The sequence below is a fragment of the Phyllostomus discolor genome, chromosome 8 (genome assembly GCF_004126475.2).
Source record: "Phyllostomus discolor isolate MPI-MPIP mPhyDis1 chromosome 8, mPhyDis1.pri.v3, whole genome shotgun sequence".
In the NCBI taxonomy this organism is placed as follows: domain Eukaryota; kingdom Metazoa; phylum Chordata; class Mammalia; order Chiroptera; family Phyllostomidae; genus Phyllostomus; species Phyllostomus discolor.
Genome location: NC_040910.2, coordinates 53960433 through 53980019, shown reverse-complemented (window position 1 = coordinate 53980019; position 19587 = coordinate 53960433). Strand labels below are relative to the sequence as shown.

Here is a 19587-nt window from a genome sequence, read left to right as displayed (position 1 = left end):
GGGTTGGCACCATGAACAGATTGCAGATTTTGAGAACCACTAAACATTCATTAAAGTCAAGTAACAGAAATAATATATTTGTAGCCAATTTGAGTTTTCTAACATATTATGGATGCAAGAAATCAAGAGATACACAGCTTGAAATTTGAAGGTCAAATGTTCCTTAGGAGGGGAACTTGAAATCTGCTGAGACGAAAAGTCCAGCGGAATATAATTTCTAAGTTTGAGCACAAACAATTGCCTTATAATCTTTCTCTTCTGCACTCCCTGTGGGTAACGGTGATGACTGAAAAGCATCTGAATTAATTTAAAATTAATTTAAAAGTTGCCAATCAGATTCACCACAACCTTGAATAAAACCAAATATTTTTCTCCATTAAAAATGTAAAATATTTCCTCATTTAGATTTAAGTTTGGAATAGATTTGCCATGTTTTTAAGCATGTTTGTTTAAACAAAGAGTCTACTCTGACTTCCTGCTGCCTGGTGCACTGCTGTTAAAATGTCTTTGGGGAAATATATGGTGAAAAAGTTTAGAATACCACAAGACAAAGTGAAGAGCAGTATGCGGGACTTAATGACCATGTTTGCTGGGGCCACAGGCACAAGTGATGGCATGTGCAATACTGTGGCTGAGGAGAAACCACTGTCTGTGAGAAGTGGAGACCTGGCCTTATGTTTTTCACGCATGTTTTCTCTAGTCCTGGTTTTGTTAAATGGTGAGACCATGTCAATCAGTAAGGAATCAGAAAAGGCCTGGGTTTCTAGAGGTTTTTATTTTTAAATTTTATTTTTATAAGATCTCTTGGGTTCCTTGAATTTTAGAGTAGCAGAGGTTAATTTAGGGAGTTACTTTTGGTCCATGAATGTCAAACTGCGGTATTGCAGGTTGTGTGTGGGAAGGCTGTTCTAGTTTGCTGAGTGATGGTTTGGTTATCTCCCATGTCTCCAGCTGTTGGGAGAGACAGATAACAGAGGGAGGGGCTGACCTGTGAATATTGTAAAAACAGGATTTTCTGGTTTCAGATGAACAAATAAAAGAAAAGAGAAAGGAAATGCCCTGCCCTTTTGTGAAGTATTACCAATCTCCAGGCTGGACTATGAGAAACATGTCACCAGATAAGGCTGAATGTTACTCCTGAAGTAATTATGCTTTAGTTACTTATTAGTTTCTACTTTTATTTTAAAAATATAGAAACCTGTGGCAATTTCATGTTTCATACCCACTGGAAACACTTCCTGTACCGAGAGCAAATGGTTAATGGGCAGATGGCGGCTGCTCTGTTCTTCTGGTCTGCAAAACTGAGATGAGACTGCAGGGAGGCATTTACAAGGAAACACATGTCTAACTTCACAATTAGTCTGTTTTGCCTTGTATCTTAACTAGCTCAGAAATTGTTATGCTTCCAGCCAGTTACAGAAGGAGGAAAGCATTGTGTACAAACAAAATAATGTCCAATTACTTAAGCTCAATTCAGAGAGTGTCTAGACTCTGTAACTTGAAATTGTAACTCCAGTGTCACATGCAGCATTGCTCGGTCTGACCACAGCAGTTAATACAAAGACATTACAGTCACCTCATTAAGGAAAGAAGTTCTCGTGGCTTATAAAATGATTGATCCAGTTTCACATGTAGCAAAATGTTTCATTTTGCATTAGGCTTTTCACTTTAATCATTGTTTTTGAAGGTGACTTGAAGGTTATGCTCATCAGTGAGTGTAGTGTAAAAACTTTTTAAAAATCTGTAACATTTGTTTTCCCTCTTTGCCTCATATTTTTGAAGAGCGTTTATCACACTAATATTTCTCATAGAAAGAAATGTAAGGCTTTGCATTTTTTTTTACCCTAATGACATAAGGCTATGGAATCTTTGGAAAGTATGAACAAGAAAGAAAAAAAGCATAAAAATTTAGCTGAATTTTCAACAGTGTTGAGTTTGACTCTGGTACTTTTATAATTTATTTTACATAAGTAAGTTACACATATGATTTAGCTGAAAATTTAAAATTTACACATTTTTATCATAAGTTATGGCGTGTTTTAAATCCCTTTAGAGGGAAATACAGAGCATATTCTGAGCATACTCAGTAGATAAAGTGCGGATGTTAATTGTGTAGTTAAGGGATAGCTAATGTGAGGTCATAGCTGACTACAGTGGGGAGAGACCCTTTGCACAAAGGGCTTATTCATATTTGTCATATTCATAAGACATTTGTTGGGTCAAATAATAAGGTGAGAAAAATAAGGAGTCGGGCATTTTCTTCCTCCTTGCCATATTTCTTTACCTTTCAGAGAATATTTTTTTCTGATACAGAACAATGTGAGGATGGATGCGGGAACCAGGCAGCAAACAAGAGGCTCTGGAAGGAAGACACCACCGTCACGTTGGTAGGTTGGACCTACGATTAGACAGTCTGTGCCTTCTTCCAGCCTGCTGTGATGTTGTGCTGTTGAGCCTTTTGCCTGGGATCTGAGGTTAGAACCCAGAAGGAACGATTATTCATACACCATCTTTTGTTAATCAGTGAAGGGGTTGCTGATATAGGGAGCTAGGGACTTTGTCCCTGGGGAGAGGGAACAAAAGAAAAATGAAAACTGTAACACTTACTTCTACTTGACCCCGGGGATGTCAAACTTTAAGAGCAGCTTTGACTTTTGTTCTTTTTTATTTCAGATGTTGAGAGCAAAATAAACACATCATCAGGATGGAAAGGCTGTTGTCAGGAAAATTGGGATGTACATGTCTTTATCATCTTTAATTAAACTATGTCTATCTGAACCATGGTGCTCTTTTGCTAGCATTAAACAGTGAAATGGTGTTTGTTTCCCTCACCAGAATTTTTGTTCATTGAATACTGCCTTATATTTTGTTAGTGACTATTTTTATGAAAAGTTAATTAAAGTATTTAAAAAATTTGGAAACATTTCATATCTTCACATTGTTCCAAATATAAGCTTAGTCAGTTTTGAAATTCTGTATCTGGAAATTTAATATTTTAAGGAGGAAAGATTTAGCTTTCTGCTTGAACATAGCTTGATTTTTTTTTTTTTTTTTTGCTGTGTAATGCCTTCACCCCACCACCTGGAACCAGTTCTGTCAAAGACAGAGGAGGAGGCCTTACACTATTTTTTTATAAAGTATATCAGCTAGCTTTCCTAAAAGTGATTCTAAAAATAAAATTCAGTAGGTGCATAATAAAACAGTTCTGCTGTATTAATTTTCAGCATGATTTTAACTGGACACGTTGGCTTTCTCTGTGAAGGGGAAGACCCTGATGATGTGCACTTGAATTTCTAAACCCCTGCATTGCTCATAACTTTGCAGCAGTGCAGCTACAGAGTATTTATAGCACATTTTATCCCAAGCTCACCACAGCCTGACTTAGCAAGGGGCATAATTATTTTAGTAGAAACTCTTGATTAAAATGAGCTTTATAAAACTAGAGCAGATCAATGATCTATTATCTTTGGACCATATTTCTGAAGAAAGCTAAACCCAGGGACAGAAAACAAAGTTAGGAAAAAGCCCCGCCTATTAATTAAGTCTCATTGTACCAGGACTGGGCTCTTCCTTCATAATCCCTGCAGTTCTGAAAAGCTCATTCAGAATCCTCTGAAAATGGGCTCACTGACAGAACTACTTCTTTTTACTTAGGTGGCCATGGACATCATATAATTTAGAATTTTTCAGTCACTTATATTTTAAAACTAACATTCACTTAGTATGGAAATTTACAAAATGCAGAGAGACAATAAGTGTTTTCTTCTGGCTTTCCCCCTATAATATAAATACAGACAGACATTTCTATTTATATAACTCCACACCCTGTTTTGCAAAATAAGTATATAAGTATGTAGCTTGCTACCTTAGAGGAAGGAATGCAGTAATGCATTCCGTGAGACCTGGGTTTTAGCCAACTGTTTAACTCTCATTATTCTCTTTAAGGAAAGATTTCTTAGGGCCTTTTAGATTATGAATGGTAAAATAATAATACTCAATAATATAATACTAATGATAATGGATTAAGAACACTTAATTTGGTCTGTGTATTAATTTCTGTCTGTTTTGGCCTCTTTCATTCCTTACTTTATTGAGAGCAGTGTCATTGTGGAGCTGATGGTGAGGTGACAGCAGTAGTTAGCTGTGAGCCGGCCTAGTCCTGCTTGGACACTGTATTCCTTTCCATTTTATGGTGCCTTGAATCCCAAAGCCATCCTCATCGGCTACCACCATCAGATTTTTCATGTGAATAGTGCTTTACAACAAAGAAGCAAAACAAATGACAAAACCCACCTGTTACCTCATCTGGCCTGGGGCAGACAGGAAAGAGAGCAAATTATTCCCATTTTACAGGCAATGAAGTTAACTGAGAGATTGGTCCAAGGCCACCCATTGGGTAAGTGGTAGAACCAGGACCAGAACTCATATCTTCTGACATTAGTGCTAATGTTTTTTAAAAAATTCCTTCATGAGGGCATCAAAACCAGTCTTAATCAGCATGATAAAAAAAGTAGGCAGACTTTACTAATAAATAATAACTGGTCTTTATGTGCCCATCACTATGCCAAGGCTTTACTGGATTATCTCATTTAACCATCACAGTCCTTTGAGATGACACCATTATTATCCACAATTTGTGGAAAAAGCATTGAGCATGCAGGCACAGAGAGGCCGAGTACCATACCGCACCAGCTGGGAATCGGTGGGTAGAGTGTGAACCCAGGAGTGGGGTGCACTGGAGGGAGGCTGGCCTTGCCCTAGTGCTTGTGGCTTTGAAAGACGTGTCATCAAGCTTGGCAATTTCACTTAAAGCTAATTGTTTAACTGTTAGGTCACGTTCAAAACATCCAGGACACACACTATGCATTCTTTTGCTGCTTTTTTCTAATTATACAAAAATGAAAGATTTTAATATTTTTCTCAGATGAACATTGTTCCTTGGCTTGTGACTTTATTAAAGATATTTAAAAATGAAAACTTGGAATTACTTGTCTTTGTTATTGTTTTTATACCAAATTAATGTTCTGTGTAATTTGAAGGACATCTAACTTATTTACTCAAATTTTTTATTTGTGGGTAGTATCTCCAATCATTTGATGTCAACTCCAGCCAGCAATGTCTGCAGTGTTGTGGATGCAATGAGCAAATTCACATGGACTGCAGAAGTCTGGTGGAGAAAAGGCACAGCACTGACCACTCTCTGAGTGAAAGAGCACCCTGGACAGGCTTTTGTTGCTTTCTGGGAGCATTATATCAAGGAAGATCCTCATTCATTATGCTCAGGCAGTAATGATCCAACAATAGATAACATTTAAAGAACTATGAGGGCTTATCCTGAGTCAGGGTCAGTTAGCTAAAGGGAAACAAACTTATTTCATGCTTGGGCCCTTATCAGAAAATTGAGGACATTCTTAGCAAAGCAGGTTTCACAAGATTTTATGCATTTTTTCTTAGGCCTGATCCCCTTGGGGAACTGCCTGTTCTTGCCCAGGGCTGCACTGCCCTCCTGTATTGTTTCAGGCTTAAGCCAAACAGGAGAAGTAAGGCAGCCAAGAGTTTAGGAGACTTCTCACAGACAGCATGAAGATTCAGGCTGTGTCAAAGCTGAGGGGTGAGGTCCATCACCCCCTTTTTCTATAGCCCCCAAATCCTTCCCTGAGGGTCCCTTTTTTACCATACTTGTCTTAGGTTGTCCCTCCCTTGAAGAATCTTACCGGTCATTGGCTAACCAGTCATCCTCCCAGGGCCAAGCAGGGTGAAATAAAAGGGGGCAGAAGGGGCGCCCCATCAGGAAGATAAGCTTTGTCTTCTTAGTGGCTTACAGTCCCAAGGTCTCTTTACTCAGCCTTAGCCATGGGGGTTACAGCTTCTGAAACCAGGCAGGGTGGTTCCCAATAATCATTTATCTATTTTATCTGGTATCTATTACTTAGGTTTATAGGTACTGTTGGTTTAGTTTTTAGATTTTACTTTGTATTATACATTCATTTATCACCATATCATTCATTCTCATATATCTATATATTTATATACATTTAAATTTAAAAGAAAATCTTTTAATCATTATGTCTTCACAATTTTTGGTGGATGTCAAACTCTTCAAACTAAATCTACTTTGAGAGATCCAATAATAAACAATGAATCTTGGCAGAAGAAATAATGTGGCCTGCACTATTCATCAGGGAAGGTTTACAATGGGATGCCTGGCAAGGAAGCAGATTTTTAAATCTATTAAAACAGTGAAGAGGCAGTCATGAATAATTTTCAGTGAATTTCTTTGTCTTCTATTTTATATACTAAAATCAGGGTTATGTGGCCATAGTGCAGTATATACATTACCTGGAGACCCGTCAACCTTAATCCATTTCTGTTGTTTATGGGACAAAGTGCTCTGACTCACCCTTCTTTTCATTTGCATAAATCTGCTTTGGCTTCTGTTATATAAGAAAGGGTCAAGGAAGAGAACTGTTTCTCATTTGTCCCTGAACAAAGTTGACCTTGAAAAGAAATAGCACATATCTTACGTTAGTCATGATAACAATCAGCTTCGGGATTTGGATTACACAAAATTATTAGGAACCGAATGCCTAATGATGAAATATCCTTCCACAGCCACTGTGATTCATTTAGTAGAATTTGCTGTTTTCTCCTGCCTCCTGTCAGCCCGCAGGGTCCTAGCCTTCTGTCACACTCAGTACACTTTGGGGATGTGATGCCTCCTTGGAAACTCATAACAGCAGCATCTGTGTGCTTTCCTGAATAAAGGGTGTGTTCATGTCATGATCACTTCATTGGGTTTTGTTGATGATCCCACATCCCATCAATCAGGGCATTTGCTTTGAGGTTCCAAGTCTCCTTTGTACTCCTGGGACCTGGTCCTAGGAAAACCCCACTTCTCCAAATCCATCCCATTTTTTCCCCAGGTACAAATTTAGGTGCTCCCACATACAGCATATGTAATGACACGTCCGTGCTCTGAACTCAAAAGTTCTCAGTGACGGATACCAAGTCCTACACACATTTGTGTGTTCCTCAGTGTTTTATGGGTCACAAATGCCCAATCTGTATTTGTTGTGTGAATGAGTAAATGAAGTCCTACCTTTTTTCCTAAAACTTTTAACAAACAACTAGTCACTTCAGTATCAGGCACTATGTTGGACACTGGGGACCTACATGAAAGGCAGAATCCTAGCTTGGTGTATCCAGGCAAATAAAGACAGAGTTACAGTAGTGGTGGGGGGACTATGGGGTTGCTATTTCTAGTTATGTTAGAGATAAACTAAACCAACTGGTGAGATGGGTGGAAGAACATCAGGGAGAACTTTCTGGAGGAGGGGACAAGTGAAATGAGTTTGAGGATAAGTAGGAAGTGCCCCAATGAAAGGAGAAGGGGAAAGCAATCAAAGGCATCAGGGCAAGGGCCATGCGAACACCGTGTGCTCAAAGAACGGCAAGTGGTTATAACAAGGTGGTGGGGTGGTAGGGGCAGGGTCACATCCTCTGCTGGAAAGGATAGGATGTAACCAGGGATAGAGGGATAGGGTCACGTAGCACATGCTGGAGGGAAGGGACCATGTAACCCAGGATAGAAAGAGGGCATGGAGTCAAGATTGACAAAATGGGGAACATGTAGCCCAGGCTGGAGGCAGAAGAGAGATTTGGAAGGCTTTCTATATCACAACAGGACTTTGACACTTATTTTATAGCTCATCAGAGGCAGTGAAGCATTCAAGAAACAAGATTGGAGGAAGATGTAAATCAAGAAGGATGGTAAGGAGAGGTGGAGGCTGCAATAAAGACAGGGTTTGTAAGAGCAGGTAGATGGTGACATCACCCCCTGTATCCTTTTCTATGGCTGCTGTAACACATGGTCACACATGTGGTAGCTGAAAAGAACACAAATATATTATCTTATAGTTCTGGAAGCCGAAAGTCCAAAATCAGTCTCACTGGGCTTGGGCTTCATTTGTTTTGAGGGCTTTAGGAGAGAATCTATTTCCTTACCTTTTCCAGCAACTAGAAGCTGCATTCCCAGGAATGCTCCTGGCCCCTTCTTTTACTGTCAAAGTCAGCGATGTAGTGTTGCTCCTTTTCTCTGACCTCTGCTCTTTCTCACATTTTCTTCTTCCACTCTGACTCTTCTGCTGCCATATAAGACCCTTGTGATTACATTGATGCCCCTCCCCCCAGTAATCTAGGATAATCTCTCCATTTTAGGATCTGTTTTGGCCTGCTAGGGCTGTCATAACAAAGTACCTGAGACTGGGTGACTTAAACAACAGACATTTATTTTCTCTCAATTCTGGAGCCTGGAAGTCAGAGATAAAAATGTTTATAGGCTTGGTTTTTCTTGAGGCCTTTCTCCCAGGCTTGTTGATGGCCACCTTCTCCCTGTGTCCTCACATGGTTGTCCTGTATGTGTGCCCGTGTCTGGGGCCTGGTGTGTCTCTTCCCTGTCTTCTCTCTCCTCTTCTTATGAAAACACCAGTCAGATTAAATTAGGGCCCATGTATTTTAATTACCCCATTTTAACTTAATTACTAATTTAAAGGCCCTTTCTCCAGGTACTGGGGTTCATGAGCCTTCATTTTGGGGGTTTCTATAACAAGATCTTTAAGTTCATTAAATCTTAAACATCTCTTTTGCCATGTAAGGTAACACAGTCAGAGGTTGTGGATGTATTTGGTGAGGGGTCATTATCCACTTTCACATGTCACCGCACAAGACAAAGCATAGGAGGAAAACCAGGTTTAGTGGTCAGAGGAAGCTGGACCACACAGAACACGCTGAATTTAGGGAGTCTGTCAGGCAACCAAGTGGGGAGTGTTCCAGGTGGTTGAATTTCCTTGTCTAACAGGGAAAGTCCTGCAGGACAAATGGCCCATCCAAGTTTCATTGTCCTCATTTGTAAAGCAGTAATAGTGGCACCCACTTCCTAACGTGGTTGTGAGGATGAGATGATGTGCTGTGTGCAAAGTGCTGGTGCCTTTGACAGTGCTCAGTAAACAAGTGTCATTGAGATGACAACTCACTTCACCTCTACAGTGCTCGGTAGGGTGCTGGGAGGGCAGCCGCTCTCCATGAACCAGGACAGATTACACTGTTGCCCTGTTGGGAGTCACCTTGCCTGGTTTCAGGAGCTGTAACCCCCCATGGCTAAGGCTGAGTAAGTGACCTTTGGACCGTAAGCCAATGAGGAGACAAAGCTTCTCTCCCTGGCAGGAGCGCCGCTTCTGCTCCTTTTTCCATAACTGGCCCCCAATGCTTGATCAGTTAGCCAATGACGGGTAAGATTCCCCAAGGGGGGAATGATCTAAGACAGGCATGATCATGTGGAGGCCCCAGGAAAGGACTTGGGGGGCTACAACAAAAGGGGGTGATGGACCCTCGCCCCTCAGCTTTGACAAAGCCTGAGTCCTCATTATGCCTGTGAGAAGTCTCCTAATTTCTTGGCTATCTTGCCTCCTCTGCCTGACTTAATCCTGAAAAAATGACAGAGGGTGGTGCAGCCCTGTGCTGGAAAGGGAGGGCTCTCCGGGTGATCAGGCCTGAGAAAGAATTCATAAACTCCTGTGAAATGTGCTTTGCTAAGAATGCTCTCAATTAAATGATAAGCATCCAAGCAGGAAATGAGTTTGTTTCCCAAAGTTTTGTAGCCTTTTAGCTGATATACCCTGACTCAGAATAGGCCCTCAGAGTTCTTTGTATGTTACCTATTGTTTGATCCTTACTGCCTGACAATGATTAATGAACTTTACCTGTATTCCTGTGCAATTTAAAAGCCAATAAAAAACCAGTGAAGGCAAGGATCGGGGTGCTCTCCTTTAAGAGAGTGGCCAGGTCGCTCTGAGGCACTCTCCTCTTGAGAGAATAGCCATGCTGTCCCTTTTTCTCCACAGGACTCGGTAGTCCATGTGAATGTCTCATTTCATCCATAATGCCATGGACACTGTGGGCTGGTGTCTGCATCATCGCCCCTTCCATGAAGAGTTTCTGGCTGGCGAGAGAGACAAGAATGTGCCCCTAATAACAGAGAAGCAGATTGATGTGCCCATCACTAGGTTTGGCAGTAAGAAAGAACTAAGATGATTATAAACCTATTCAATCAGAATGTTGTTGGATGTTTGATTTCAGGCAAAGAGTTTGATGTCAACACGATGCAAATTTTTTTTCCAAGTGCTCCAGTATGTGAATGTATTTAGCAGCACACAGCTACCTTGCCCCACCCCTCATTTCTTGCATGTAGACACAACAGAAAGAGGAAGTCACTTGGTTGGGATAACATGTGTAATGGATTTTACAGGGCAGACAACTCCCATTTTGTTTTCTTTTCAATTTCCATCCCTTCTCTTTGTACCAGTTTCAAGAGCTACAATGCTGACATGATAAACAGAACATGCACTTTTGTAAACGTGCCTTCAGCCTTGAGTCCAGATTGAATCTTTGGTCTCAGGGCCACCAGTGATGTGCCTGGCAAAGCACAGGGCAGAAGTTCAATCAACTTAGACATAAGACAGGAATCCTCTGGATGGCATGAAGTAGAATAGCCTGGTACTTACCTCCCAAACCTTCTGGATTCCTGAGTTCAAACCCTACCTTCACCAATTCCCAAATGTGTGGATTTAGACACATTTAGGCACACCCACCAATTCCTTCCATTCATCTGTTTCTTCATCTCTATGATGAATTAATATGAAGAGGATAATATTAGTACCCTCTCTCAGAGTGGCCTTAGCAATGATCAGTAAGTGGCTTTAACAATTTAGCAAGCATTTGAGCTCCTACTGTATGCTGGGTCCATCTCCATAAACATCTTATTAATACTTAATGTTCACAGCAGTCAGCTGAGCTGATGTTATACTTCTCTTTTTTAAAATAAGAGACTGAGACACAGAAAACTGAACTACCTGACTGAGTTCCTTTGGGTGGAGAGAAGGAGCCATTCTATGTCTAGTTCCATCACAATATAGGGGTTGGATATAATCAATAACATTTTCTAATAATCATAAATCCTAATTTTCTTGCTAACATAACACTTGGATTCTTATTTATTTTGAGTGCTGAAAGTTTCTGCCTTTCAAATGTTTTATTTATAGGCAGATCCTATCAATAGGTGAGAATTAGAGAAAACTTAAAAATACATTTGAACAAAAATATCATGGGGGTGAAAACAGTTATTTCTCACAGCATGCTTCCTATGAAGGGCTCTGACAGACAGTGTAGGATTTGCTTGGCAAACTGCTAAGGCTCCAGAAAGGGATTAGAATGTTGACTTCTCCAAGGTTGTTTGCCTAAGATATTAGTTGTCAGAACGCAGATATGTCCTGTGCCTGCCAGAGCTTTTAATTTTTAAAATTTTTATAATCAGAAAAAAATACTGTAATGTACAAATCTGGATGCAAATTGCCTCCTGTTTAATTACATTATGGGTGTAAAACACCCCCAACACTACACATCTCTGCCCCGTACTTCAGAACTGTGCTGCAATCATGTCTCCCGTCTCCAGGTGCCTTGATATTTTGCAGTGGCAACACATGTATAATAGCAATAATTATGAAAGCCACTTTCAACGTGCAGCTTCATTTAAATTCCGGTTTCATGATTCTATATTTGAAATATAATATTCAACCCTGTCAAACTTCCATCAACACCCAAATCTAAGTGGTTCTTCTGTTCACAACCTCAGGAATAAGAAGTGACAAAGTTGTGGCATGCAAAGACAAAGGCTCTGAAAATCAGTGACATGATAGCATTGACAGGTCAGGAGACCTTGAAGTTCCTTTGGCTTTAGTTTGCTCCTCTGTCAGGTGGGGATAATTGAAAGAGACTGCCTTTTCCAAGGATAAATGTGATCTTGCATATGTTAGGTGAAAAAGCTAAGCTGATATATCAAGAAACTCACTATGAGAGTGACTAAAAGAATGAAGGAACTGATTCCTTTTTTCTGTACCGATTCTTGAGGGTAGTCAGACTGCGCTGCTGCACGTAGTCCTTCTGCGGAGTTGCAGATTCCTTGCACTTGTTTCTTTGCCACTTGCAAAGGCAATGTCTTCATTGGCATGGTCAGAGTTGGGTTTCAGGCAAATCCATGTTCTAACTCCCAGGAAGAGAAAAAAGTGACAGGCTCTTATAAACTCAGTTCTGGAAGAGACCCATGTCAGTTCTTTTCACACGCAGTGGCAGGGACAGTCACACAGCACACGCAGCTGTCAGTGGTAAGGGCAGTCTGGCCAGGGAGCCACAGGCCCAGCCATGCCTGTGGCTATAGGAGGGGGAGAGCATATATTTGGTGGATTAATAATGATCTCTGCTCAAGTACGACTGTTAACGAAAGTAAACTAATGTTTGAACTTCTTCCATGATCTAGCTGTGTACACACCTTGTTTCATTATTCAGTAGACCTACAAGGTAGATATTATTATCCCACCTAAGAAAAGAGCACTTCAAAGATGTCCTGCCATTTAGCCAAGTTCAAAGGGTTCATTCATAATGCTGGAGCTGGGATTGGAAATGCATCTATCTGATGCCAAAGCGAGGTGCTCTCCACCACAGCAGGGTTCCAAAAGTGAGGTTTTCATGAGTTCGGTGGACCAGGGGGCAGTCTGCTTAGAATTTTCACATGGCAGCATTCTGCCCTTTCTCAGTGCTTCCTTCATAACTGCACTCCCACCCAAATCCTGTCCGCTGGACCACCACTCAATTTCTACCTCACTGTGAAGACTTAGCTGTCTCTTCTCCCCTCTTTTGTGAGTTCCTCCTGCACTGTAGTTGATATCACAGAATTCAGCAATTATCCTGACTCTTATTTTATATCCCACTTGTGAATAAACCTCGTTCCTCCAGTGGAACTTCTGGCTCCATAAAGACAAAGATCTCTCCTTGATCTGCTGCATCTTCTTCACTCCCTCTCCACCCTTGCCCAGTAAGCACTTTACAAATAGACACACTGAAGTAAACAAAACCCAAGAGAGTGTCAGATGATGGCTTCTTAGACTCAGAAAAACCAGGGTTCTGGCCTTTGTCTTTTCCTTGCCTTTTGAGTGGCAACTGGGTTGGATTTGCTTAAATTTAGATTTTGGCTTCTTAATGTTTTGATCATTTACTTGAGACCTCCTTCTGAAAGTGAAGTGTAGAGTTCAAGCAAAGCCAAAAACTAAGATGGCAGGAGCTAGGAATGTGGCCACTTCAGGTGTCTGGTTTGCATTAATAGTGACTTGCAGCGATGAAACTTCTGGCTTCTCTCCATAGTTGGGTTTATCACCCATGTATGTGAAGATGGTGTGCAGCCACATCACCTCTGTAAAGTAAACTGGGAACAGTGACCAGGATGTTTATGCATTTCAGCAGTAATATACATAATCAATGACCAATACTAGTTTGGCAATCAGATGGTAAACTGGGAAGTTAGGGGAGAAAAGAAAGAAATTTTCCCCCATTGATCTCTTTTAATCAATATGTAGAAAACAGCTGATTTGGACCATTTGGATCCCATAGGAAAATCCCTACCTTGAGGTGCTCTCTCCAGCACATGCTGGGCCCCATAAGCTTAGTCAGTTTCATCGATTGCCCTTTAATTTTTGCTTTTGCTGAGCTTCCGTTAAATCAAGCATTGTGTGTACTCGAAATAGATGTGTGCAGAGGGGAGAGGAGCCCTTTTGTGGCTGTTGAAGACACTTGGGCATAGCTGCTGGGAGCTGGGACTTCTGTTTTCAGGTGAGGTTTAGGAGGAGAGGCCTTCAAACTGGTGTCTCTTTATTTTTCCTGCAAGGCCTCTGCTGCACTCCTGGGTGGCAGGGTCAGCTGTGTGGGCCCTAATGTGGACTGCCTTGCAAAGCAAAGTGCAGCAGTCAGAATCTTGACATGGATTCCTTCTTGGCTTCTAACTCAGTTATTTAAAAAAATGTGCGTGGTTCTTGTTAGACAGGTAGTAAAAATAGCAACTGTGTCACATGTCATTCTTTTAAATTAAGCATTTAAATCACATTTTACATTTCCAAAGCGATCTGGAAGCACCCAGAGTCTTTGCCAGTGGCAATGCCTTGGTAAGCCATGTTTGTGAAAATAAGAAACTCTCCCTTGGCGGGGGAGGTAGGGACTGATTAAACAGGGTTTTAAGATGTTAGTGAACAGGGGTTGGAATCCATTGCCGAGCCTGACCTTTGGTTAGCCCCTGATTTGTAGTGATCCCATTGATGGAACACAATGGCAGAGACTAAACTTGAAAAGTTTTTTTGAGAGATTAAGTGAATCTGGGCATAACTGGAACAAAATGGTCTTAGATTGCTCTGAAAAACCCTACCAATGAGAGAGCCCGCATTTGAGCTAAAATGTAATATTTTCTTAAATGGGTGAATAAAAGCTACTAAAAATGCAGGTGTATCTCTTGAGCTCATGCTAACTACCTCATTAAAAATTGTAGTGTAGAATAGTCACACCCAGAAATACCAGTATCTTTCTCCTTGGACACTAGTATAAAGTCCAGAAACACTGTGAATTATTTTCTATTTATCCCATTATTTTCCATCTAGTTTATAATAATCATTCTCTTACAAGGGGATTATTTCCTTAGTGTACTATTACTCTGGTTCCACTTTTGGTAATTGCTCACATATTCTGGGATAACTTGTAGTTCTCACAATTAAAAATTTCCTAAATTTGTCCAGTGACTCTTTTTTTGCCTGGTGTTAATTAGGTTGCTAAAATTTAAAAAAAAATCTCTTCAACTCATAGTTATTGGTAATTTTAGCCATATAACTGCTTGAATCATTTCTCAAATGATTTTTATAAATTTCATTTTCATAAACTGTCTCACAGAGATGTGTCTGTTCATTCATGTGTTCATTCATTTATTCATTCATTCATTCACTCATTTATTCAACTAGCCAGTTACCATTCATTGGGGCCCTCCAATGGCAAAAATGATTAAAAGACCAGGAGTTGTGACCTTTTCCCTTAAGCCACAAGGCATAGAGCTAGAAATGTGTCCCCTATAGACCTGATTAGTGTCAGACAAGGTTCTGATGATAGATGAGGGTTTGCCTCAGAAAGTAGAAGTGACTAAATATAGAGCATTTCTGCAATTTAAAGCAGCTGATAAGCCAGGCATGGTGGCCTGCCTTGGAAAATGAGAAACTAATAAGACCAGGCTTACGTTCTGGAGAAACCACAGTGCAGATGGGCGCTGAAACATGGGCAGCTGGAGCCCTTTGTAGCTGGCAGCCATCATACTGGACGGCCAATTGTATATCCTCCAAATGACACTATAAGGTCAGTGTTGTCCCCCTTTTATAGATTAGAAAACAGCTTCCTAGAAGTATGCTGCAACCAGTAAACCAAAGAGATGGCACTGGAACATGTGCCTTTTCCAGAACACACTGCTCTTCACGCTGATTGCTCAGATCACAGCAGTGTGGGCAGCGCTGCAGAATTAGGACACAGCAATAAAACAGAGGTGGTACCTTCCTGGTACATTCCTATACGGCTGAACCCTCAGCCCCTTCTAAGCCTTACCACATGGATCAAAGGACACCATCAGATGTGGGATTGTTTGTGACTGGGGATGGGTGGGTGTGAGGTTGGACTGGGGAGAAGCATGTGAGGATTTCACCTGGTTTGTGAATTGCTACCTTTACTGGCTCATTTATTACAGTACGTCCTTTCCTCTCTGGGCTGAGCAGGTGGGGAGAGATACACTGGGGAGAAATATGCTGTGTCTGCCAGGGTAAGAAGCTCATATTTGAATTGGCCACAAACCCACATTGCTTTGTATTCTCAGTTTTGTTCTGAAAATAGGGTGGTGTGCCTTTTATCTGCTACTCTCTTGTTCTAGAATTGTTCCATCAGCCTAAAGGTCACCAGACTGAGACGTCATCTAAGAATAATTCCTGGGGCTTGAGAAACGCAACAATCATTTGATTTGAATGAACCCTGAATATGACAAGACATGCACCCTGACTTCTCCTTTCCTAGGTGGTCCACGGGTTAGGGAGTTGAGGGAGGAGACCGTGTATCAAAGTAGGAAAAATGTGTACCTAAACCTGGGTATGTTTGTGTTTATAGAGGAAATATAGCTGGGCTTATACTCTGGAACCCAGTTTGCTATTTCAAAACCTACTCTTATTGGCTTAAGGCTGTGAAGTAAAGATACTAAATCATAAAGTAGTTTTTACATGTTTATAGATCCATGGCTAGACCCTTAGTAATTAATCCCGATGTTCAACTGCTTAACATTCCTCTAGGATGACTGGCTGGCCAGTAACACTCAAATATCTGGAAAAAAATGCTTCTTTATATGTTAATGTTACAATCATTTTCCTAATCACCTTGCTTAAAATCTGAGTGTCATATATGATGCTTCATTTCCTATTTTTTCTAATATTAAACATGTGGTCTAGTCCTATTTTAATATAGACAACACTTCTTCCTCAACTTCATGAAAGACATAGCTGTCTATTAATAAAAATTTCCTCAGCATTAAGGCAGATTTGGGACAAGCACACTGTGTACAAGAGAGACCCCCTTCCCCCCACAGCATCTGTGGTCACAAGGACAGAGAGAGACCCGCCACTTTCTAGCCTCCTCATACCAAAAAGAGCTTGAGTAATTGACTTCTTGGTATTCTTTTACATTTTCCTAGTTTATTGTTTATTTTTTTAAAAAAACTCTTCTTGGTATTAACATGGATTCTTCCATTAATGTCTTTTTTGGCCTACAGTTAAATGCCTTTTTAAATTTTCAATTTCATTTGACATACAATATTATGTTAGTTTCAGGTGTACAACATCATGATCTGTCACTTACATAGCTTAGGAAGTGGTCACCCTGATAAGTCTGATGTCCGTCTGACATCACACAGAGTTATCACAATACCACTGCCAGCTACAAATACCGTCATGGGGATGCAAGTACAGCATTTATGTCTTTGATCTCCATAGAATGTGAGCTGCTAGATGTTAAACAAAAAGAAAGTTGTGGTTTGCTTTATGTTGCCTGTTCTCCAAATCATAGATTCTTGGCACTAGGAAAGAAAACAGATTCATGGCCATCTGATCTGAGTTTATACATGAGAACATGGAAAACTTAAATAACTTGCTCAATGTTACTCATTCAGAAAACCATTTATGTGGGCATCTGATGAATACTTGTCTTCTAATCCCAGAGATAGGCTTTGCTCCCTTAACACACCACTTCTGCCTATATTCTCAGTTGCAGTGTGGGGAGCATGCAGTGTGACTACAAAGCACCTGCTTGCATGAGGAGGGGTGAGAGATAGGAAGAAAACACTGTATGTACAGAATTACACTCACCTACTATCACCATTCATCTATGGCACAGGTAGGCACAGCCTCCAATACCCAGTTTGTTAATTTGTAAAAAAAAAAAAAAAAAAGGAAGGAGTCAGACTTTCTTAGTTTTCTTTCTGCCATAAATACCAGATGCATAGTAACCCCTCCAGCCATCAAATATTTATTGGATCAGTTCAATGCCAGGCTGGCTAGGTCTTTTGTGAAGCTCAGGGAAAATACTGGTCTATATTAATACATTAGACCACAGATTTACCATTAGGAAAAGTAGGAAGTGAAACCTCAAATATGACACTCAGATGTTAAGCAGGGTGACTAGGAAAATGAGGTGACATTGATAAACTAGGGGGTATTTGGTTCCAGGTATTTGAGTGTTACTGGCAGCTGGAGACTCAAACTTGAGTGATATTGAGCCCAGCCCCAGGGAAGTCAAAATCTACTCCACATTCTCCTAAGTCAGGCTCGTTATGGAAAGAAAAATCTGAATTTGTAAAAAGTCTTATTTACTGAACAGAATAATAAAAATTGGGAGCTGGAAAATGTCTTAATATATGTTATTAGACCAACCCTGGAAATTCAGAGATAAAGCACTGGACATTACCATGTTCTGGCTTTCTGGAAGTCACTCTGCCTCTTGTATCTGAGCCCCAGCCAGAATCTAGATTCCCAGATTCCCAGCCACTCTTCACCTCACCTGGCTTACCGTAAAGTCAGTGAGAAAAATGGTTGAGTAGTTGTTCTGAGAAACTGAGACTCACATGGGAATCTTAGAAAAATGCCCATGCCTGGGCCATGTAGGAACAGTGGGATATGGGCACAGGTAGTTTTAATTTTTAAAATATATTTATTGACTTCCAGCCAAGATGGAGGCATAGGCAGTGGACACATTGTGCTTCCTCATACAATCAAAAGAAGGACAATACCAATTTAAAAACAAAAAACAAGTAGAACTGACAGAAAATGGAACTGTATGGAAGTCTGACAACCAAGGAGTTAAAGAAGAAACATTCATACAGACTGGTAGGAGGAGCAGCAACAGGCAGCTGGGTAGAGAGGACTCCAGCAAGGAGGCAGCTGGCAGAGTGGGTGGTCCCACATTTGTATGTGGATAAGCTGGGAGGAAGAACTGGGGAGCGAGACAGACTGTGAAATGCAGGGTTTCAGTGCAGTGAAACTAAAGCCTCAAAACCTCTGAATGAAAAAAACTGGGAGGGTTGAGGCATTGGGAGAAACTCCCAGCTTCACAGGAGAGTTCATTGGAGAGCCACAAGGTCCTAGAATGTACACATACCCACCCACCCAGGAATCAGCACCAGAAGGGCCCAGTTTGCTTGTGGCTAGTGGAGGAAGTGACGGAAAGCTGTGGAGAGCTGAACAAGTGGCCTTGTTCCCTATTGGACCCCTCCCCAACATACAGCATCACAAAGGAGTGACGTGGGTTGCCCCACCTAGGTAAATACCTAAGGCTCTATCCATTACTACATAACAGGCAAGCTGAGGCAACAAACAAACAAACAATCAAACAAAAAAATACCACCCAAATGAAAGAATACATCAAAGCTCCAGAAAAAATACAACTAAGCAATGAAGAGATAGCCAACCTATCAGTTGCACAGTTCAAAACAGTGGTAATCAGATGCTCACAGAACTGGTTGAGTATAGTCACAAAATAGAGGAAAAAGCGAAGCTATGAAAAGTAAAATAAAGAAAAATGGCCCTGGCTGGCATAGCTCAGTGGATGGAGCATGGGCTGTGAACCAAAGTGTCGCAGGTTTGATTCCCAGTCAGGGTACATGCCCGGGTTGCAGGCCATGACCCCCAGCAACTGCACATTGATGTTTCTCTCTCTATATATATATCTCCCTCCCTTCCCTCTCTAAAAAATAAATAAATAAAATATTTAAAACAAATATTCCACAACCATTAAAAAAAAGAAAAATGTACAGGGAACCAATGGTGATGGGAAGACAACTGGGACTCAAATCAACAGTTTGGATGAGAAGGAAGAAATAAACATTCAACCAGAACATAATGAAGAAACAAGAATTCAAGAAAACGAGGAGAGGCTTAGGAAACTCTAGGACAACTTTAAATGTTCCAGCATCCAAAACATAGGGTGCTAGAAGAAGAAGAGGAAAAGCAAGAAATGGAAAACTTATTTGAAAACCTAATGAAGGAGAACTTCCTCAATCTGACAAAGGAAATAGACTTCTAGGAAGTCCAGGAGGAAGCACACACCTAGGCACATCATAATTACATTAGCCAAGATTAAAGATAAGGAGAG

General features: G+C 40.8%; 1 long non-coding RNA gene across 1 annotated transcript; it reads left to right on the top strand.

Moving 5' to 3' along the window:
* The first annotated feature begins 455 nt into the window (after window positions 1-455).
* LOC118502037 lies at window positions 456-4638 on the top strand. The gene is made up of 2 exons (XR_004904714.1): window positions 456-2387; window positions 2674-4638. It is a non-coding gene; the product is annotated as an uncharacterized LOC118502037 (long non-coding RNA).
* Window positions 4639-19587: the final 14949 nt, after the last annotated feature.